Source organism: Sarcophilus harrisii, chromosome 6 (genome assembly GCF_902635505.1).
Source record: "Sarcophilus harrisii chromosome 6, mSarHar1.11, whole genome shotgun sequence".
Lineage (NCBI taxonomy): Eukaryota > Metazoa > Chordata > Mammalia > Dasyuromorphia > Dasyuridae > Sarcophilus > Sarcophilus harrisii.
Genome location: NC_045431.1, coordinates 92672516 through 92697245, shown reverse-complemented (window position 1 = coordinate 92697245; position 24730 = coordinate 92672516).

The following is a 24730-nucleotide window of genomic DNA, read 5'->3' as shown; positions in this document are numbered from 1 at the left end:
TCTCATAGACCTCTCTCTGAGTGTAGTTGGCTCTCATCATTATAAGATCAATGGAACTGGCCTGAATCATCTCATTGTTGAGAAGAGCCATATTCATCAGGATTGATCATCATATAATCTTGCTGTTGCCATGTACAATGATCTCCTGGTTCTGCTCATTTTACTTAGTATCAATTCATATAAGTCTCTCCAGGCCTCTCTGAAATCATCCTGTTATTTGTTTCTTATATAACAATAATATTCCATAACATTCATACACCATAACTCATTCAGCCTTCTCCTACTGATGAGCATCCATTCACTTTCTAGTTTTTTCCCCACTATAAAAAGGGCTACTACAAACATTTTTGCACATGTGGGTCCCTTTCTCTCCCTTAAGATATTTTTGGGATATAAACCCAGTATAAATACTGCTGGATCAAAGAATATACAATTTGATAATCTTTTGAGCATAGTTCCAAATTGTTCTCCAGAATAGTTGGATCAGTTCACAATTTCATCAACAATGTTCCAGTTTTCCCACATCCTCTCCAACATTCATCATTATTTTTTCCTATCATTTTAGCCAATCTGAGAGGTGTATAGTGGTATCTCAGAGTTGTCTTATTTTGCATTTCTCTGATCAATAGTGATTTAGAGTACCTTTCCATATGACTAGAAAGGGTTTCAATTTCTTCATCTGAAAATTGTCTGTTCATATCCTTTGACCATTTATCAATTGAAGAATGGCTTGAATTCTTATAAATTTGAATCAAATCTCTCTATATTTTAGAAATGAGGCCTTTATCAGAACCCTTGAATGTAAAAATCTTTTCTCAATTTAATGCTTCCCTTCTAATCTTGTCTGCATTAGTTTTGTTTGTACAAAAGCTTTTTAATTTAATATAATCAAAATTATCTATCTGGTGTTCAATAATGAGCTCCAGTTCTTCTTTGGACACAGATTCCTTCTTTCTCCACAGATCTGAGAGGTAAATTACCCTGTGTTCTTCTAATTTGCTTATAATATCACTCTTTTTGTCTAAATCATGAACACATTTTGACCTTATCTTGGTATCTGGTGTTAGGTGTGAATCAATGCCTAGTTTCTGCCACATTAGTTTTCAATTTTTCCAGCAGTTTTTTTCAAATAGTGAGTTCTCATCCCAAAAGCTGGGGTCTTTGGGTTTGTCAAACACTAGATTGCTATAGTCATTGACTATTTTGTCCTGTGAACCTAATCGATTTCACTAATCAACTACTCTTATTTCTAAGTCGGAACCAAATGTTTTTTGATGACTGGTGCTTTATAATATAATTTTAGGTCTGGAACAGCTAGACCACCTTTTTTGGCATATTTCTTTTCATTAATTCCCTTGAAATTCTTGACCTTTTGTTCTTCCAGATGAACTTTCTTAATTTTTTCAAAATCTGTAAAATAATTTCTTGGGAGTTTGATTTGTATTGCACTAAATAAGTAGATTAATTTAAGGAGTATTATCATTTTTATTATATTAGCTTGGTCTACCCATGAGCACTTGATATTTTTCCAAATGGTTAGATCTGACTTTATTTGTGTGGAAAGCATTTTGTAGATGTGTTCATATAGTTCCTGACTTTCCCTTGGCAGATAGATTCCCAAATATTTCATATTATAGACCATCATTTTCAATGGAATTTCTCTTTGCATCTCTTGCTGCTGGATTTTGTTGGTAATATTTAAAAATGCTGATGACTTATGTGGATTTATTTTGCATCCTGCACCTTTGCTAAAGTGAATTGTTTCTAATAGTTTTTTGGATGGTTCTTTAGGGTTCTGTAAGCATACCATCACATCATCTGCAAAAAGTGATAATTTGGTTTTCTCATTACCTACTCTAATTCCTTTAATCTCTTTTTCTTCACTTATTGCCAAAGCTAACATTTCTAATACAATGTTAAATAGTAATGGTGATACTGGGCAACCTTGTTTCATCGCTGATCATATTGGGAATAATTATAATTTATCCCAATTACATAGGATGCTTGCTGATAGTTTTAAATAAATGCTACTCATCATTTTAAGGAAAAGTCCATTTATTCCTATACTCTCTAGTGTTTTTAATAGGAATGAATGTTGAATTTTATCAAATGCTTTTTCTGCATCTATTGAGGTAATCATATGATTTTTGTTAGTTTGGTTATTAATATAGTCAAATTATGTTAATAGTTTTCCTAATATTGAACCAGTATGGATATAAATCCTACTAGGTCTTGATGTATTATCCTGGGGAAGATTTTTTGTAATATCTTTGTTAATATTTTATTTAAGATATTTGCATCAATATCCATTAGGGAAATTGGTCTATAATTTTCTTTCTCTGTTTTCACCCAATCTGGCTTAGGTATAAGCACCATATCTTTGGCATAAAAGAAATTTAGTAGAACTCCTTTTCCTATTTTTTCAAATAGTTTGCATAGTATTGGAATTAATTGTTTTTTAAATGTTTGGTAGAATTCACATGTAAATCCAACTGGCTCTGGAAATTTTTTCTTAGGGAGTTGATCAATAGCTTGTTTTATTTCATTTTGTAAAATGGGAATATTTAGATAATATATTTCCTCTTCTGTTGACCCGGGCAATCTGGTTTTTGTATGTATTCCTCCATTTCATTTAGATTATGAAATTTATTTCCATATAGTTGGGCAAAATAACTCCTAATTATTGCTCTATTTTCCTCTTCATTGATGGAAAGTTCTCCCTTTTCATTTTAGAGACTAACAATTTGATTTTCTTCTTTGTTTTTTCTAATCAAATTAACTAAAAGTTTATTTATTTTGTTGGTTTTTTTCAAAAAAGCAACTCAATTTTATTGATTAATTCCATAGTTTTCTTTCTATTTTATTAACCTCCTCTTTTACTTTAAAATTTCAAATTTGGTATTTAATTGGAGGTTTTAAAATTGTTCTTTTTCTAGGTTTTTTTGGTTGCAAGCCCAATTAATTGATCTTCTCTTTCCGTATTTTATGCAAGTAAGCATCTAGAGATATAAAGTTTCCCCTAATTACTGCTTTGGCTGCATCCCACAAATTTTGGTATGTTGTTTCATTATTGTCATTCTCTTGGATGAAATTGTTAATTATGTCTATGATTTGTTGTTTCACCCATTCATTCTTTAGGATTAGATTATTTAGTTTCCAATTAATTTTGGTCCATTTCCCCCCAACCTTTTATTGCATCATGATCTGAAAAAATGCATTTACCATTTCTGCCTTTCTGCATTTGATTTTGAGGTCTTTATGCCCTAATATATGGTCAATTTTTGTATATGTTCCATGAACCACTGAGAAAAAAGTATAGTCCTTTCTGTCTCCATTCAATTTTCTCCAAAGATCTATTATACCTAACTTTTAAAAATTTCTGTTTACCTCCTAAACTTCGTTCTTACTTATTGTGTGGTTCAACTTATCTAGTTCTGAGAGAGCAAGGTTGAGATCCCCCACTATTAGAGTTTTACTGTCTATTTCTTCTTGCTGCTCTCTTAATTTCTCCTTTAGGCATTTAGATGCTATACTACTTGTTGTATGTATATTTAGTATTAACATTACTTCATTATCTATGGTACCCTTTAGGAAGATATAGTTTTCTTCCTTAACTTTTAATTAAATATATTTTTTGTTTTTGCTTGATCTAAGATGAGAATCACTACTCTTGCTTTTTTTTTTTTTTAACTTTACTTGAAGCATAATAGATTCTGCTCCAGCCTTTTACCATTACTCTAAATGTATCACTCTGCTTTAAATGCATTTCTTATAAACAACAAATTGTAGGATTCTGGCTTTTAATCCAGTCTGCTATCTGCTTCCCTTTTATGGAAGAGTTCATCCCATTTGCATTCACAGTTAAAATGACTGCCATCTTATTTACTCCAAATTATGCTTTTCTCTTTCCTTTCCCTCTTTTCCTCTTCCCCAGTATTTTGCTTCTGACCACCACTTTCCTCAAACATTCCTCCCCTTTTACAACTCCTGTCTCTTTTTTATACTTTTCCCCAACTACTTCTGTTTTTCCTTCAATTATACTCCTCCTTTTCTTTACCTTTTCCCTCCCACTTCTCTGTAAGATAAGACAGGTTTTTCTGTCAAACTAAATATGTCTAATATTTTCTCTTTGAATCAAATCTGCTGAGAGTAAGATTCACAAAATGTTCAGCCTACTCCCTTCTTTCCCTTAATTATAATAGGTCTTCTCTGCCTCTTCCTGAGATATAATTTCCCTCATTTTACCTCCATTTTCCTCTTTTTCTAGTACAATCCCTTCTATCTCTACTTTCTTTTTTATATTATCACAGAAAAATCAAATTATACTTGTACTCTTTAAGTATACCCATAACAAAGATATAGTTCTCAAGAATTCTTTCCTTTTTACGCTTATCTTGAAGATCATTTGGAGGTCAAATTTTTGATCAGTTCTGGTCTTTTCATCAGAAATAAATTTAATTCACCTGTATCATTGAATGTTCATCTTCTTCCCTGAAAAATAATGTTTCATTTAGCTGGATAATTTATTCTTGGCTGCATTCCAAGTTCCTTTGTCTTTCAGAATCTCAGATTCCAGGCCCTTTGATCCCTTACGGTGGAAGCTACTAGGTCCTGGGCGATCCCAATTGTGGCTCCTTGATATGTGAATTGTTTTTTTCTGGCTGTTTGCAATATTTTTTCTTGGTCCAATAATTCTGAAATTAAGCTACAATATCCCTTATAGTTTTCATTTTGGGGTTTTCTTTCAGGAGGTGATCAGTGAAATGGCAATTTTACCTTCTGATTTTAAGGCATTAGGGCAGTTTTCTCTTGATGATTTCCTGAAAGATAATGCCTAGGCTCTTTTTTCCATCATGGTTTTCAAAAAGACCAATAATCCTTAAATTGTCTCTCCTAGATTTATTTTCTAAGTAAGTTTTTTTTAATGTGGTATTTTACATTTTCTTTTATTTTCTTCATTTTTTTATTTATGTTTGACTGGTTCTTCATGTCTCATTGAGTCATTCATTTCAATTCATTCAGTTTTAATTTTTAGTGAATTATTTTCTTTAGTTACCCTTTTTAGTTTCTTTCGTATTTTGCCAATTGGGTTTTTAAATAAGTTGTTTTGTTGTATGGATTTTTTTCTTTCCATTTCACAAATTCTGTTTTTCAGGGAGTTAGTTTTTTCATTTTGTCAAATTTATTTTGTAAATTTCCATTTCACTAAATCTATTATGTAAGGAGTTTTCTGAACTCCTGAATTATCTGAAGGATAATTTCTGTTTTTCCTTTTCCAAACTCTCTTGAAAAGTTTTCATTTCTTTTCCCCATTTTTTCTAACTTTCTTTTAAGGTTCTTTTTAAATTCTTTCAAGAGAGCCTTTTAAGATGGGGACCAATTCATATCACTTCATGGGACTTCATCTGGAGATGATCTGCTTTTAGTGTCCTCAGGGTTTGAAATCTGTTCTTCTCATTATCCATAAAAACTAACTGTGGTCAGAGTTCTTTCTGATTTTTTTTTGTTTATTTTTTTAAAGGTTGAAATCTGCTTTTAGGGCAAAGGGGAGATTTTCCAAGCTTCCTCTATAGGTGACAGTGGCTGCTCTGGATCAGTACTGACTAACTTTTGTGCTGGGTGAACGTGGCTAGGTCCTGTGATATTCTGGAGTTTAGGGGCTCACTATCTGCTGATCTACTGGCTTGCAACCAGGATAAAGTAGTCAGCACTGCTGTAGATTTCTCTTGGTACCTTCTCCAATGCTAGAACCCACAACCCTGGGTATGTACACTGCCTCCGCTCAGAAGTCTATACTCGGCCCGCCTATGCTTGGCCCACCTCCCTTCATGTCTGATTAAAACAGACCTTTTCTGGAGATCTTCTAAATTATCTTCTGCTGGAAATTTGTTGCACTCCAAATATTTGTGGGTTCTGTCACTCCAAAAATCAGTTCAGAGGCTAGATTTGCTGTTGATTTGGGGAACATGGGGAGAGCTCAGAGGCATGTCTCCTCTCTACCATCTTGGATCCATCCTCCTAGAATTATTTTGAGGGGGTCAAATTAGACAACCTTTATTATTTATTAGACAACTGGTTCTGAGTAGGTACTTAAAATGTTACCTTCTTTCTTTCCTCCCTCCCTGCCTCCATCCCTCCTTTCCATCCTTCCTCCTTCCTTCCTTTCCTCCCTCCTTCTTCTTTTTCTCCCTTCCTTCCTTTCGTCCATCCTACCTTCCTTCCTTCTATCCTTCTTTGTTTTCTTTTTTGTTATCCCCTCCTTCCTTTTCTTTTTTCCTGCTATTTCTCTGGTGGAGTGATATCCATAATCCATAACTTTAACTATTCCCCATCAAATATTTTCTGACCATTACTTTCTTCTCTGGGCTTACCCTTATTAAATTTCATTCTGTTGAATTTGGGGGCTAAATTGGGAGTTATAAGCCATTCATTATAATGAAAACACTTCACATACAGGGGCTAAAACCCAGTAAGTAACAATTTTATAACAGACAGCATGACATTTTTTAAGTTAAACAATGCATTTCTTTTAAACATATTTACATATTTGTGCAAGAAAAATTGGATCAAAAGATGAAAGAAAAAAAGTGTGAGAAAAAAGCAAGCAAGCAAACAACAACGACAGAAACATCAAAAAAGGTGAAAATACTATGTTCTGATATGCATTCAGTCTTCATAGTTCTCTCTCTGGATGCAGATGGCTCTTTCCATCACAATGCTATTGGAGTTGCTTTGAACCACCACATTGTTGGAAAGAGCAATGTCCATCAGAGATCATGATCATCACATTATCTTATTATTGCTGTGTACAATATTCTCTTGGTTCTAGTCACTTCACTTCGCCTCAGTTCATGTAAGAATTTTTAAGGCTTTTCTGAATTCAACCTGCTGCTCATTTCTTATAGAACAATAATATATCATAACATATTCAACCATTCTCCAACTGATAGATATCCACTCAATTTCCAATCCCTTGCCACTGCAAAAAGAGCCGCTACAAACATTTTTGCACATATGTTTCCTTATCCTTTTTAATGATCTTTTGGGGATACAGTCCCAGTAGAGACATTGCTGGATCAAAAGGTCTGCATAGTTTGAAAGCCCTTTGAGCATAATTCCAAATTGCTCACCAGAATGTTTGGATCAATTCACAACTCCACCAACAATGCATTAGTGTCCCAGTTATCCTGTCTTCCTGCCAATATTTATCATTATCTTTTCCTTTCATCTTAATCATTTGAGAAATATGAAGTGGTGCCTTAGAGTTGTCTTCATTTCTCTGATCAATAGTGATGTAGAGCATTTTTTCATATGACTAGAAGTAGCTTTAATTTCTTCTTCTAAAAATTACATTCATATCCTTTGATCATTTCTCAATTGGGTAATGGCTTTGATTGGTATGACAATGAATAGGTAGGTTAATTTAGGTAGAATTTTTATTTTTATTAATTCAGTCTACCATGAACATTTGATATTGTTTCACTTGTTTAGATTTAACTTTGTGTGAAAAGTGTTTTGTAATTGTGTTTATTTAATTCCTGGCTTTGTCTTGGCAGATAGACTCCCAAATATTTTATATTATTTATGGTAATTTTAAATGAAATTTCACTTTGTGTCTTTTGATCCTGGACATTGTTGGTAAGATATAGAAATGCCAATGATTTCTGTGGATTTATTTTATATCCTGCAACTTTGCTAAAGTTGTTAATTGTTCCTAGTAATTCTTTTAGTTGATTCTTTTGGATTCTTTAAGTATATCATCATATCATCTGTGAAGTGATAGCTTTGTTTTCTCATTACCTACTCTAATTCCTTCAACTTCCTTTTCTTCTTTTATTGCTAAAGCTAATTTTTCTAGTACAATATTGGGCAACCTTGTTTCACCCCTGATCTTATGAGTAATATTTTTAGTTTATTCCTGTTTCATATAATGCTTACTGATGGTTTTAGATAGAAGCACTCATTATTTTAAGGAAAATTCCATTTATTCCTATGTTCTCTAATGTTCGGCTTTTTTTTTTCCAGAAATAGATTTTGGATTTTGTGAAATATTTTTTCTGTATCTATTGGTATAATAATATGATTTCTTAGTTTGGTTATTGATATGATCAATTATGCTGCTAGTTATCCTGATATTGAACCACCTCTGCATTTATGGCATAAATCCTACTTGGTCATAGACTATTCTGGAATTAAGTTGCTGTAATCTCTTTGCTAATATTTTAGTTAAGATTTTTGAACCAGCATTAATTAGGGAAACTGTTCCATAATTTTCTTTCTCTGTTTTGGCTCACAATTTCTGTATTCCCTTCTGCTTAGTTTATTCCCTTCCTTTTTACTTTTCCCCTTCCACTTTTCAATGAGGTGGGAGAAGTTTCCCCATAAATTGAATATGTCTAAAACTTTTCTCTTTAAGCCAATTCTGATGGCAGTAAGATACACACTATGTTCATCCCCCTATAGTCTTTCTCTCAGATATAATAGATTTCCTTTGCCTCTTCATGAGACATAGTACCCCCATTTTACCCTTTTCCGGGTACAATTTCCTTTCCACCTCTAGTTTCTAGAACAAAATATACGTGTATTCTTTATATATCTTTATAGCAGAAATATAGTTCCCAAGATTTCTTTTTACCTTTTTAGGTTTCTCTTGATTTCTATATTTGTAGATCAACTTTTTGTTTAGTTCCATTTTTTTCATCCAAATAGATGAAAGTCACTTATTTCATTGAATGTCCATCTTCTTCCCTGGAAAAAGATGCTCATTTTGGCTGGATAAGTTATTTTTGGCTGCATACCAAGTTCCTTAGCCTTTTGGAATATCATATTCCAGGCCCTTCTATTCTTTAATGTGGATGCTGCTAGATCCTGGGTAATCCTTATTGTGGTTCCTCTATATTTGAATTGATTTTTTCTAACAGCTTGCAGTATTTTTTCCTTCGTCTGATAGTTCTGGACTTTGGCCACTATATTTCTTGGTGTTTTGATTTTAGGATCCCTTTCAGTATGTGATAGATGAATTCTTTCAATTTCTATTTTACCCTCTGTTTCTATAACTCCTGGGCAGTTCTCTTTGATAATTTCCTGGAAGATAGTGTTCAGGCTCTTTTTTTCATCATATTGTTCAGGGAGTCCAATAATTCTCAGATTGTCTCTCCTAGATCTATTTTCCAGGTCTGTTGTTTTCCCAAGAAAGTATTGGACATTTTTTCCCATTGTTTCATTTTTTTTTTTTTGGTTTTGCTTGACTGATTCTTGGTGTCTCCTCAAGTCATTCAATTCCATTTGTTCAATCCTGATTTTCAATGAAGTATTTTCTTCACTCACTTTTTTAATATCTTTTTCTAATCGTCCAGTTGAATTTTTAAGTGAGTTGTTTTGTTCTATGGAATTTTTTTTCCATTTCACCAATTTTATTTTTTAGAGAGCTATTCTCTTTTTTCCAGTTCACTAATTCTGTTTTTCAAGGATTTGATTTCTTTATCCACTCTATCTTTAAATGAGTGGGATGACTTATCCAAACTCTCTTGCCGAACTTCCCTTTCTTTTTCCCACTTTTCTTCTAGCTCCCTTGTGAGAGCCTTTTTAATTTCTTCTATGAGAGTCATCTGTGTTGAGGACCAGATCATATCTTCCTTTGGGGATTCATCTGGAGACAGTCTGTTTTTTAGTCTCCTCAGCATTTAAAGTATGCTCTCTATCCATATAGAAGCTATCAGTGGTTAGGGTCCATTTAAATTTTTTGCTCATTTTGTCAAAGAAGAGTTAAAGAAAACAAACTAACAAGAAAAACAAATGGTCTGCTTTTTTTGGGGGGGGGGGGCCTGGATGGTATTACCGAACTTCCACTACAGACTGCAGGGGGCAGCAGCAAGGCACTAGTAGGACAGCAATGGCTGTTCTGCGCCTGTGCTCTGAGAGTCTGAGAGCGTGCTGAGACACTATGGATGAGTGTGGCCAGGTCCCGAGAGACCCTAGCTTTTCGGGGTTATAATCTTTACCCTCTGTTGTTTTTAGCTCCTCCACTTGTCTACTGGCTTGCTGCAGGGCAAAGTATCCAATACTGTAGTAAAGCTCTACCTGCCAAAACAGCTGAGATCACACCCCACCCCTGGTGGGGTCTGCTCAGCTGTGAGCTGCCTGCCATGCTCTCACTGCTGCTGCCTGCCCTCAGCCTGTGCCCAATCTAAAACCTTCCCTGCCCTCAAGCAAAAATAAACCTTTTCTGGCAAATTTCTAGGATGTCTTCTCTTTGTAATTATTTGTGGATTTTTTTCATCAAGCACTGATTCCAAGGCTTGTCATGAAATAAATTCTGAGAGAAAATGCTGAGCTTAAGTAAATGTGTGCATCCTCTCCATTATCTTGACCGGAAGTCCAGATATTAATTGTTAAACACATTTTGAAATTTTCATTTATCTCAAATGGTCTTTTCTTTTTAAATTGAGTTCCAAATTCTGTCATTCATCCCTTTCCTATCCACTGGGAAGGAAAGCAAAATGACCGAATTAATTAATCACATGCATTTTATAGGTGTCATCTAGGAATTCTGGCACTTGGAGGAAAATTCATTTGGGAAGAGATTGGGACCCTAGACTATTCTTATATCATATACCCATATCTCAGGGTAATGATGAAGCCAGAGTTATTGTGTAGGAAGAAGGTAGGTAGTTGGCATTATGATGGTAGAAGTAAGGTAGGACAAAATAGGAAATGCCATTGAAATACATCCTTGCAAGTGACAAAGAAATAGTGGAAGTTACTCCTACTTGTAGAACTATTGGGTTGGGAAAGGTTTTAAGAAGGAAGCACACTGCTTTTTCCCATGTCATCACCTTGGATAAAGACATTATTCTCCCTGATTTAGTTATTCTACCTTTGGACACCATCCATGTAAGGGATTCATAGAAAGATCTCCTCCATTTAATAGTGTTTGTATTACTCCCCAACTTTGTTTCTGGTTTAATCATTATATACTTGTTATTTAATAAAAAAACATCAAGAAACATTGACAGATACTTTGATTGCTTCCCAAGGAACATACTCTCAAAGATACTGCATCTTTACTAACATAGTACTGAAGATCAAGTAATATCCACAACTCCTTTCTATACCTTTTACAACAATTTATCTCCCTGTACATGAGCTTCCATTTCTATCTTTATTATAGCATACATATAAGATAATTTGAGAAATTTGCTAGGTGCTTACAATGATCCAAACTGTCACTGCTACAAAAGTCCACCTTTTTTTCCCCCACACCAACATTCTCCTGGCAGTATAGTGATTCTATGAATCATAGAACATTACCCTTTCAAGAGAAGAAAAATTATAAGGAATCCAAAGGAAGATGGAAAGATACATGAATTTGCATGAAAGTAGGCTGCAACCCATTAATTCTGATGATATGTTTCAGCCCATTACCATGGATGTCATCATCACTATCATTAAGAATCATTAAGGCTTTGACACAGCAGTGCCACTACTGTGTCTGTATCCCAAGGAAATCACAAAGGAGGGAAAAGGACTCACATGTGCAGAAATGTTTATAGCAGTTCTTTTTGAGGTAGCAAAGAATTGGAAAATGAGTAGATTACTGAATAAGTTGTGCTATATGAAAGTAATAGAATATTATTGTTTTGTAAAAATGATAAACAAACTGATTTTAGAAAGGGCTGGAAAGATTTACATGAATTGATGCTGAGGAAACAAGCAGAACAAGATTGTGCAATTATCAACTATGAAAGACTTGGTTCTTCTTAGTGGGTCAATGTTCCAAGACAATCTCAATAGAATGGATAGAAAATACCATCTGCATCCAGAAAAAGAATGATGGAGAATGAATGTAAATCAACACATGTTATGTTCACTTCTTTTTTCTGTTTTTTTTCCCTCTCTCATGGTTTTTCCCTTTTGTTCTGATTTTTCTTTCCCAACATGATTCATAAAGCAATGTTTATTAAAAATAACTAAATACTGAAAAAACAAAGTAGGAATGTGTAAATAAAACCTCCTAAGTCAAATGATTGGTAAAATGTTTCATTTTTTCAATTTATTCTTTAGTTTGAGAAACAATTAATGAGTTAAAAGGAATAAATTTCATTTTAAAAAATATTTAAATTCAGTAAAATATTTCATGTATCAATTAAAATTTATACTTACAAGTAAACAAAAAAAATTAAGAGATGTAGCCAAGCTAAGTCAAATGATTGATAAAATGTTTCATTTTCTCAATTTATTCCTTAGGTTGAAAAACAATTAACAAATTAAAAGGAATAAATTTCATTTTGAAAGATTTAAATTCAATAAAATATTTCATATATCAATTAAAATTTGTACTTACAGATAAGCAAAAAAAATCATTAAGAGGTGGAGCCAAGCCTTTATATAGTTCCATATTGTTTATTGCATTAGACACCACAGTTTATTTTTATCCAGGAGTGAAAAGACACAGCTTATTTTTTTCCTTATGGAATTGGAAATTCAGAAAGATACCTCTCACAGAATAGTGGAAAGACTTGTGTATAGCCTGTTTTCCTTATGTCCAGTTCTAATAACAAACAGTAATGGCAAGAAGCTAGGACTTAATGTCATTTTCTTTGACATAACCATCTCTATTTCAGATGTTGATACATTTGACAGTGCCTAAGAAGATTCATGTATTGTTGTATGATGAGAATAAAGTTTTAACAAGCGACCATCCCAGGAGTTTCACATTCACAATATCAAAGAAAAGAGAGGAAGGCTCCAGAGAGTTAACTGTTTAATTTGTGGAAAATTTATGGAAAGATATAGGTAATAATTGTGCAACATATAGGGTGAGGAGTATTGGTCCAAATAAGTGGAAAGAGAAACATAACAATGAGATCCCTTAGAGGCAGTTAGATGGCATAGTAGAAAGAGAACTGAATATGGAATCAGGAATACTTGAGTTAAAGCTCAGCCTCAGAACTTAGTAGCTATTTTATATTAAGTTCATACTTCAGCTGGGAGGGAAGAGAGGAAATAAGCATTTACATAGCAATTAATACGAGTCAAGCACTGTGCTAAGTGCTTCACAGATAATATCTCATAACAGTTTCTATAGTTTTCTTAAAAAAGGAGAAAGGAAGAAAATACAATTTTGTTGTGGACTATTGCCTGGATGTGATTCATCAATGGGAGATGGTTTCTCATGAGAGGCCTGTGTATGGCGTTTAAATTTTTCTTGCTTTCCTTTGCATTCTAGTCCAGAATTTTCCTTTTCATGACTATTAAATAATAAAGTCATGATCACAATCTGTTCCCACCATTGTTAAAATGCTACTATCTCTCAGGCATGATTGTGCCATACTGAAATATTGCTTTTCTGGTATTTTTAAAGTATTTCATCTGATATGTTCTCATTGAAAGCTTCAAAGGTGAATATTCCTACCTCACTTACTTCCTCTGGATATTTTTTAATATTTCCAGAAAAAAAGTTGCCTAATTTTTGGCAAATGGGGTGACTATCATTTCACAAAGCGGGTAACAACATTTAATAAAAAATCCATGGCACATACTTTGTGATGCAATTCAGCTTTTTAACCCAAACAGTGAGGCATATGTCTCCTTTACCTAATTTTGAGAACCAGAGGTAGAAAGAGGTGGGATGAGGGTTTATAAGATAATAGTAAAAGGCTTTTTCTTAATGTATCTATTATGCATGGACTCCAAGTTGAGACATCTCCAATTTTTATTTTATTTTATTCATACATGAGGAATGACTTGTGAGAGATGCACTTTTGACTCCTTTTCAAAATGATTAATTGCTAAGCAACCCAGGCTTCCCCCAAATCCTCATAAAGTTCCTCTACATGGCTTGCCATTAATACATCTCCTTTGACAAAGTCACCAGGAAGGGAAAAAAAAAAAGTCTTATTTAAAATAGTGGACACTCCTCCATTTGTCATAAGCTCAAACTAAGCTTTTCCTATATGCATTTCATTTCCTTTGTCTTTAGTTAAATGACCTCTAAATAAGAGAAATCTTTCTTTTGCTGTGATATGACTGAAGTCAGGAGGGGTGGCCTTTTGAAACATTCCAGCAAGGCTTTCTTCCTTGCTTTTTTTTAACTACCAGGCAGCAGACCATAAATTAGGAAATGCATAGATTTTCAGTCATAATCCCATTTTTTAGGTCTGACAGAATAACTCCATCCGTTAACGCTAGATGTAGCCCACCAAGATTTATGAAAGTGACAAGTAATGCATCTTTATTTAAGGCAAAACAGCATATCTCTACTTTATACACAGTAGTTTATGGTGGTGTAAGCAGATATATAGAGGATATTTCTTCTCCTCTGACTTATTTGATAAATTTCTTGAAAACCTCAAAAATAATAAACTCTCAAATACACTTTTTCCCCCTCCTAAAAGACCTTCTTAAGACAACAATATCTTTCAACCAGGTTCTGATAGTCTGTTATAAATATGGGTCTTTGAGGCTATATGCAATTGTTACATTTGGAGCTTAATAAAAAGGAAACAAGCTGTAATCAAATCCTTTTACTGTACTGGGAGAGATGTCTTGAGTTGTTTTTTGATCCGAGTCTCTGAGAAGGAAAAAGAAATGTACCTTTTTTGGACTTCATATAAAAATCTGACATATTATGAATGGCAAGATCTAATAAACTATACAATACAGAATGATGTTAAAACTTGGCTCTATCTCTTTTCAAGTGATTTCTCTGATTAGAAAATAAAGATAGTAACGATACCAGAAAGTTTAAGGCCACAGTGACCAGGTATTAAGAAATGCTGAATTTGAGCTATTGGAAGTAGAAGGAGCAAGTTAATCTTTCCACAATTGATGGAGCTTGTGTTTAGTTAATATTGTACAGGTTTTTGTTAAGAGGCTTTCCAAATCTGGTCATAGAAGTATCATAGCATAATAGAAAGAAAAACTGAATTTGGAATAAGGAAGACTTTGGTACAGTTCTCAACTTTCACACATGCTGGCTGTGTGATGCTGGGCAAAATATTTTATTGACAATATTTTATTTTAATCATATATTTACATCTTTAATTTAATTCATCTTTGTTTTAATTAAATAAATAAATATTAATCTTTGCACTCAAGACAAGTCTCTAATGCTACTACATGCAGAAATATTCCAACTTGTTGTTTTGTTTAGAGCTCCTCTAGATCAATCACAGGTCTTATCCCCAGTACCACCATACCTAACCCCACTTTCCTCCTCCTCATCACTTTTGTCTAATTTTCTTAGTTTTGATTATTATAATCATTATTTTTGTTGTTACCTTCTTATCACAGTAATTTATATCACTGTTCCTTTCATTGTTCAAATAGTTGAGTTAATCATATTTTTGCTTCAATCTTTATTTCTTTTTGCCTCATTTTTTGCTCTTCTCTAAATTTTATTTTTGACTTCTCTAAATTTCCTAGAGTCTTGTGTTAAGGTAACAAATTAAAGTTATTTCAGGGGTATATTTCAGGTTAAGCATCTAACCTGGTTGGAGAAGAGATGAAAAAATATTCACAGCCGTGGGGACCTTATGGAAAATTGCTATCATAGTAGGAAAGACAAAGGAATGGAAAGTCAGGAAATCTAATGAGGATCAGGAGACCATAATGGCTATAATGAAGAGTAACAGCAGATGGACTCTGAGCTAGACCAAGCTTAAATGGAAGGTAGAAAGGGGGACAGATTGCATTTATGAAAGTTCATAGCACTTTCAATGATCCCAAACTCCTCTCTAACACGAAAATTGTCTTAATGCTGTGATTCTCCACCTGGCATTGTTATATGAATGTGAATTATTAAACACTCTGATCTCAAAGGGGCTCTGATACCTGAGTCTTGAAGACTTCAAAATTTCATAAATCACAATGATATAATCACAGTATCTCTGAAGAATTAAAATTGCAAGTCACCAGAGGACAATGGTTAAGAACAAGATGGGTATGAATTGACAGCATCATATTCCCAATGAAGGATTATTCTTTACAAGTTGTTCAAAGGTAATTATAATAAGATGTATGATCAGAAAAGAAAGTAGGCCATTCCTGAAGTAAGATAGAGGAATAACTGATGGACATTATGTGTTATTTATTAGTATACATATCTGTCAAGGAAGAGAAAGATCCCAAGCATGTTGGGTAGACCTCCTGTGGAGGATTTCTGAGAGATAGACAAAAGTGGCAAAGGTCGAATGGGTGTATTTGTATTGAATTCTCTACCAATGAAAGGACTACCTATGTTATACAATCACACACACACGCACACACAAACACACATATATGTATATCTATATATAATCAAATATTAAAATATGATCTTGGAAGAAATTAAATTTCAAGTGACTTGAAGAACATGGAGAAAAGCAGCATGAGAAAAGGAGAATACAACATATGATGAATTGCATGCAGATGATGAATTAAAAAGTGCAAAAGTGCTGTTTAAAAACATTTTGGAACTATATGATCAGAAAATAACAGCCATATAGAAAGATGGAAAGGCTAATTGTTGGCAAGTCAAAAGTTGCACTGCTACCCACAAAAATATTAAAAGATCTAGAGGAAAGATCTAATATATTGCACAGTTTATTTATCAAAAATTTGAGAAGACACTCAGAAGTATATTCAGGATGAGAATATACAGACTACTTTTGAACTGCCATCTACACTGGGGACATCTAATTACTGAAATAACAAAAAATGAAAGGTAGCCAGCTCTTAATTATGCAATACCTGCATTCTTTGCTTCTGCTTTGTAGGCAGATGCAAAGCAAACCATACTGAATATGGGGCTGTGGGACCTGGGCTCAAATTCCAAATCTACTACTTTTGACTGGCAGTATCTTGCATATAGTCTCAATTCCCTCATTTGTTAAATGAGATGACTTCTAAAATTCCTTCTTGATTCTACTTTATTCACACTTATGAGAACATTCTTCAGGGGAAATTGAAGGAAATTAAGCAAATAACTGGTTTTCATCTCTTTTTCCCTCAAATAATTAATGAACTTCTACTATATGTAAGGTATATTCATGAGACTGCTGCTAAAAGGCTGATTCTTGTTAAAGAAGGTATATTGAAATTATGGATTAATCTGAGATTTTGTGATTTTTCTGTTGATTTTATTTATTCAAATATCCCTGACTTCTCTGTATTGTATAATTTTGATTATTGATTTAAATGAAAAAGATTATGGAGAAACAAATAAAAATAAGTAAGGGTAGCAATAAGTCACAGGGACAAAAAACAATAGGTTTTCTAATTCTCATTGGTACTGGGACCCTGATCTTTTAGGGAAAAAATGAATATATTTTTGGAGGGAAGGGTAGGTGAGAGTAGGGAGGGTTACTAATGATGGGACCTATTACAAACAATAATGCTTTGCTTTTGTCTTAATATTTCAACCTTTAATTTGGGATGAAATATGTAGATTGCTCCTTTTTTCCCTCTTATGGTAGAAATAATAGTGCACATTTCTGTACCACTTTAAAGTCTATAAAGAACAACTTTTACAACAACTTTGTGAGACAGACAGGTATAATTTGATTTTCCCCATTTTGCAGATGAGAAGGACTCTCAATAAAATTTTGCTCTTATAAGGCTGACTTTTTTTGCACCGGCCTATTGATTCATCATTACACTGAAACAGGAAAATTAGGTCTCAGAATCTTAATCTGGATCTCTCTTAGTGTTCCTTGAAAATACTTTCTGGGTGAGTCATTTAGTCTCCTTGTATTACTTTTCTGATCTATGGATTGGTGATGATACCATTTATTCAGAATTTTCACTCTTTCTGGCACTATTAGCACTGGGATTAAAAACAAAAGCAGAAAGATACTTCTTGCCCTCAAGGAACTTGCCTTCTAATGCGTGTTCAGTTGCTCTTCTGGTTGTGTCCAATTCTTTATAACCTCATTTGGGGTTTTCTTGGCAAAGATACTAGTATGATTTGCCTTTTTCTTGTCCAGATCATTTTACAGATGAGGAAACTGAGGCAAACAGGATTAAGTGATCTGCTCAGGGTCACATAGCTGGCAAGAATTGAAGCCAGATTTGAAGCCAGGGATATGTATCTTCTTGACTCTAGGTTTAACATTCTGTCCACTGAGCTATCTAGCTGATGGATAAAGACAACATAAATGGAAGCTAAAAAACAAGGAATAGGGTAGGTGGAGAGGATCTGATGGGACATCATGGAGAAAATCTAGAGATTCATTTTTATTCTAGAGAAGAATGAAGATATGGCTGGCCTAGACAGCCTTAAAAATGGAGGTTGTAGGAGGAACCAGCCAAATGGAAGAAGTAACCATAGGGACAGAAAGGACTTCCAGTGTGAGAAGCACAACTATGGGATGACCTTCCAGGGTCAAGAGGTTTTGGTGGCAAGCATGATTAAAAAAAATCTGGACAGTCAGGAGTATAATGAATAACATATTTAGGATAACTCTTAAATATGTCAAGGAAGGAAAGATATTATGGGAAGAGGACTGAACTTTGAGTGATGAGCCTCAGATTTTGTTTCAATTCTGCCATTATCTTGCTCTTGATCTCAAGTGACTCTTTTGAGTCTCAGTTTCTTCAAAATAAATGAAGGAATTGGTCTAAATGACCTATAATGTCCCTTACATCTCTAATATTTTGTAATTACATGAAAAGGTTAGCATATGTTCTAATTCTTCCATGTCACCTACCTTTCCCTGGATACCTTTTGAATAAATCCTTAGCTGCAGGAAAAGAAAAGATGAAAAAAAGAAAACTTGCAGCCATATTACTTTATAGACATTTTCATATTTAGATCATCTCTGGGGTATAGTTAACTTCTCTATGTATTTATTAACATCATTAGTTCATTCTTTTGGGGGATAACCGTAACAGCATAAAGGGATTGTTCTTATTCAGATTATACATTAATATTGTTCATAGAAATCCACTTTCCCAAATCTTGTAAGCAAGGTTTACATCTTTTTATAACATGCATACACATATATGTACATGCAATATACACATGAAACATACTCATGTGCATATGCATGTAGATACACAGGTATATGAACAATACTTATATATGCTTCCATATGCATTTATACATGCATACGCATACATATGTGTATGAATACATTGTACACATATAATGGGAATATATATATATATATATTCACATATAGTTTTAAAATTGGATGACATAACCAAGTTTAGTTATATTTAGGGAGACACACAATTACTTTAAGTAATCTGTGAGAAGCCCAAAGCAACAAAGATAACTAAGTGCCTCTAGGACTAGCATAAGTATTCCCTTTTCATTCTTGGGGAAACATGCTCAGGTTTCAAATACTTTACATAGAAATGACATTTTTTATGATGATTTCTACACATTGTGAAATTGAGAAACAAGTTTATACCTTTGAAATCGTGCTTACAGAATAAGAATATAACCCATCCACTACAATGAATCATTGTGTATTGCTAATGATTTGGAATAAACAAAAAATAGCAGCCTTTTGTTCAATTGCTTCATTCTTACTATTTTATGCTTGGCTATTTAAAAAAAAATCAGTTGTAGCTTTTTGCTCTTATTTTCCCCTGCCCCACCTTGATTACACACAATTATTTTTAGACTTCTCATTCAAAAATAACAATTTTTAATACATAATACATTACTTTAGCTTGCATGTGGGAGAGATAGTAAGGTTTAGAGGCTGAACAGAAATCCAGGACTGGAATTTATAATCTGAACACTTTTCAGATATGTATCTGGGACTTGGTCAGGACTCATTTCCCACTTTCTGAAAGGTTTTCTATTTGTTAGTTCCTCTAGAACTTCAGGATTTTATTCATTTGAGGCATCTCACAAACCTGTCTTAACAGGTACCATGTATCACAAGATACATTTAAGGTATTATATGACATTAGATGAGGGACCAGTATGGAAGGTGAAGCAAGGGAGAGAGGAAAGTAGTTTTTTTTAAAAGATGGAACAGTCTCTTTCCCTCCTTAAATTTGATCTTATTTAATCTCTCTCTCTCTCTCTCTCTCTCTCTCTCTCTCTCTCTCCCCCTCAATCTTGTCTCTCTCTCTGTCTCTCACTCACTCCTCCTCTCCCTCCCTCCCTCTCTCTTCCTACTTCTCTTCTCCTCCCCACCTCCACCAATGAACAAAAAGAGAAGAAAACAGAAAACACTAATCATAAGAATGAAAAGGTTAACAAAGAATTATTTGTGGGCCATGCCAGAATATTCATGTTTCTTTCAACTTCAATAAATATAACACAAGATAAGGAAAGTTGAAGATAAAGGAGAAATCTAGGTAAATTTGATCAGGGAAAACATGAGGAGAAGAATACTTAACTGGAAAGATTAGGAAAGACTTCAAAAGGAAGTAACTTGTTAGTTGAAAATGAGGTATTATAAGAAGTGGATTTTGAAGAAAATAAGGATTCTGAAAGATGTTGATGAAGTAATACATTCCAGATATACAGGATAGCTTGCAGGAATGCACTATGGTAGAAAATTACGAGTCACTTTTGGGGGAAAAGATAATAATCTAGTTTGTTTCAAATGTAGAGAATGTGAAGGGAAAGAATACTAGTTAAGTCTAATAAGGTAGATTGGAGTCAGATTCTAGGTGATTATGATAGGGTGAACTCTGAAATTGTGTCCCCTTTAATCTGTAAAATAATCACTCTGAAACTGTGTCCTCTTTGATCTGTAAAAGAAGGGAGATTGAAAGTCTCCCAGAGAGTCTAGGAGGGGGGCATATTTTCCAGATGGGCCTTTTTCTAAGATAAGCAGCATCATTCAATTGGAAATCTCGGGTAAATCAACCCGCATTGATCTTTTGGGTAGCTGGATCCCCATTTAGGAAATTCCAAATTCTAGAAAAAGTCTTCAAAGTGATTTCATTCAATTGGGAGATCTTGGTCTGATAATCTGTTCAAACTGCCCCTAGCACCAAGATTTGCTCATAAAATAGGTATCTGTTACTACATTCTTTACAAATCTCCTCATTTAGAGATTTGTCTGCTAAAAGAGAGCTTCTAAGTGAAAAATAAAACTTTCTTTTTTGCCACTAAGATTTTGGGTTCATGAATTCTTTTCATGTTGGACCTGACCAAGACCAGAGGGGATTCTCACATCAATTCTTTACCACTAGAACAATTATAAACATCAGATTGAGGATTTCATAGTTTATCTTGGGAGTGATTTTTTTTTAAAACAAAGACTACTTTAGAAAGATGATTTTGGCAACTCTTAAAAGGATGAATTGGAGAAAGAAAAGCCAAGAATCAATTTAGAGCCTATTTAGAATGATGGGGGGGCATTTTTTTTTTCTGCCAAGGATCATTTGGATATCTATGACATCATTCATGAGCCATATAAAATTATCAACTTACAGAATTCAAGAAGTGGGTGGTTATTGTACCTAACTTTCATCTTATCACTGCCTGCAGTTGCCTTATCAAATCTGGACATTCCCCACCCCTGATTTAGAAGGAAAAGAATAAACATTTATTAAGTATTTACTATGTTCTTGGTACTCTTTTAAGTACTTTGCAAATATTACCTTGTCCTCACAACAATCCTATGATGAACATGTTTTTATTATTTCTATTTAATAGGTGGGAAAATTGAAGCATATAGTCATAATTTAAGTAATTTGCCAAGAGTCACACAACTAATGTTTGAAACCTAATTTGAAATCAAATCTTTCTGATACCAGACTTATTTTCTATCCACTGGACCACCTAGCTGCTTCTAATAGGAAACTATTAGAATAAGGACCTGACCAAGGATGGTGGCTGGTGAGTTGAGAAAAAGAGAAGTGAAGATAAAATTGACAAGATTTTATATCCAACTTTGGAGGATGAGGAAGTAAGAAGACCATCTAGGAGGCTACTATACTTGTAGTGTAAAAGGCTGAAACTCTGAGTTGAGGAGTTGGGAATCTGAGTTCAGGAAGACTGAAAGAATCTTCGTTGTAGGAAAGCCAGGCCCACTTGTGCTACAGAGACTCAGTTCTGAGTAAGAAGGAACCAGCACACCAGGAATGCGCAGAAGCAATGGGGCAGAGACACTGCTGGTTGCAGGCACTTTCAGGCAGGTGGAACTTTTGGTTTGAGTTTCTAGGTGAGCGTAATGGGAAACTGAGAACATCTCAGATAATTCCAGACCCAATTTCAAAGGCCTGTTAATCTTTAGGACTCTGGGAAGGAGAACAAAAGCTTTGCTCTTCTAGTAGAAATATTTGACCTCCTGAACCTTTACTTAACTTCTTAGAAGAAACTAATTAATGAACTGGAGATATTCTAAGGGATCTATAAATTAGGTAATCTTGATTTGTTGAGGAAGCCTGAGGTAAACCAAGTCTTCTTGCTTATTCTAGTTTAATGAATTACTTACCTCTAAACAAATCTCTTTGTGAGGGGACTATATGGTTTCTTATAAAATCATTAACAAAAGTAGATTGAACTTATAACTTAGATTCAGCTTACTTGGGGAATTTGGGAGATAGGGTACTCATATTGGATAAAGTAAAACAGTTGTAAAACTTGCAAAACTGACCATCATAAAATTCAGGTCAGAATTTAACAAGTCCATGTTACTTCCAGGCATTAATCAAGATAATGAGAATCGATTGGATAAGGGGAAGAGGGGGTTGTCATGATTTCTTATGGCTGGTGATTATATAATCTCCCCTGATTTCTGAAGGGGTGACCTCCTTTTTACTGAAGAACCCCAGTTTATTGGATGTCTGGCTCTCATGAGATTCCTGAATAAAGCTTCTATTCTTCACTTTGAGAGACCTCTGAGAAGTCATTTTGAATTAGGATTTGCCATACCACACACAGGTCATAGAGGAGAGCTGAAGTGAAGGCAGAGGCATTATTCCTTACATCCCATGGTTAGAGGAGCTTGCAATAATACTTCTCATTTAAAAAAATGAACCAGTGAAGAAGAAAGAACCCAACCATAGAAACTTAATATGGGAATAGAGAAGATTGGGGTTCATCTTTAGAGGAGGACATTGAAGTAAAAAAGAGCTTCTTTTACTCCAAAGAGTAATAGTAGACAGCTTCCTGCTCAGAGAGAATTTATAGAACTCAAGAGAATTTAAAAATCATGAGAGACTTAGGAAAAACAAACAAAAAAGCATCCAAGAAAAACAAGATAATAGAAAAAAGTTATCCAACTAGAAAAGGAGATACAGAATCTTAAAGATGAAAGTATTTCTTTGAAAATTAGAATTGGACTAGGGAAAGTCAGTAAAGCTATGAGACCAAGAAATAACAAAATAGAATATAAAGAATGAAAAAAAAATAGGAGTTTGAAACATAAGAAAAACAGCAGATCTGAACAACAAATCAAGAAGAGAAAATACAAGAATAATTTGATTACCTGAAAGCTATGACCAAAATATTGTCCTGATGTGATAGATCCTGAGAGAAAAATAGAAATAGAAAAAAATATATTAATTACCACCTCAAAGAGATCCTTTGTAGAAAACATATAGGAATTATTATTGGTAAATTTTGAACCATTCCCCCAGATCAAAGAGAAACTTTTGTAGGAAACAAGAAAAAAATTCAAATATGCTGAAGCAACAATTAGAAATGTATAACCACAATAAAAGATTGTAGGTCCTGAAGTCTCATAAACTAGCAATCAAATCAACTAGGTCTATGGCCAAAAATAGTATATCCAGAAAAATTACCTATAATATTCAATGAAAAAAAATGGACATTCAACAAATTTGTAGATTTTTAGGACTTTCTATCATCCAAACTGGCATTCAGTAGAAAATATAACATATAAGAGCCAATATCCAAGATTAATTTTAAGGAACTTAACATGGACAAATTGTTTATGTTTTTTATGTGGAAATGTATACTGTATATTTATGATTGACACCAGAAATTGGGTAGCTAAAAAGAAAGATTTATACAAATGAATTCCACAGGAAGAATAGACACAGAAGCATTAGAGAGGAGAGGAGGACTCATAGTTCTGAAAACCTACTCACATCAGGAATGGGTTAAATGGGCAACATTATATATATATCCATGTATGTATGCACATAAGTATGTATATATGTATGTATATGTGTGCCATAAAAGGTGTGCCATAAAAGTCCTCCAAAATCTGTAAAGAAATAAGGGAGGTAAGGAAAGGTGAAGGGGAATGCTAAGGGTGGGTAGAAGATAAGGGAGAAATCCATGGATAGGGGGAGGTTAAGTAATAAGGCAAATTAAGGAGGAGAATTAAAGTAGAAGACTTAGCAGAGATAGGAAAGAAGAGATGTAAAGAAACACTATGACAGTGATCAAGAGTTGAATTTATTAAGAAAAAAGGTACAGCTAGTCATCATTGATCTTAGTTAAACTTGCAGATTCAGTTAAGAGAGAAATTTATACAATATGTCATTATATCATATATATTTTAGATGCATGTTCACACATTGATAAATGCATATATATTTATATATTATATATAACATTCATGTGTTTGAATATATGTAGGTATTTATGCATGCTGTATGTATATGTGTATACAGATATATATTCGTATATATATGGATCTGTGGCTGTTTGAATGTATATGTATGTGTGTGTATATATGTGTGTGTATGTGTGTGTGCTTATTTATTAAATATAGCTGTGCTTAACTATAGTCTGTTTGGGTAAGGTGAGGGGGATGAAAGTGGAAAAAAAGAACCAAGTAAAAAACGTTCAGAGCAG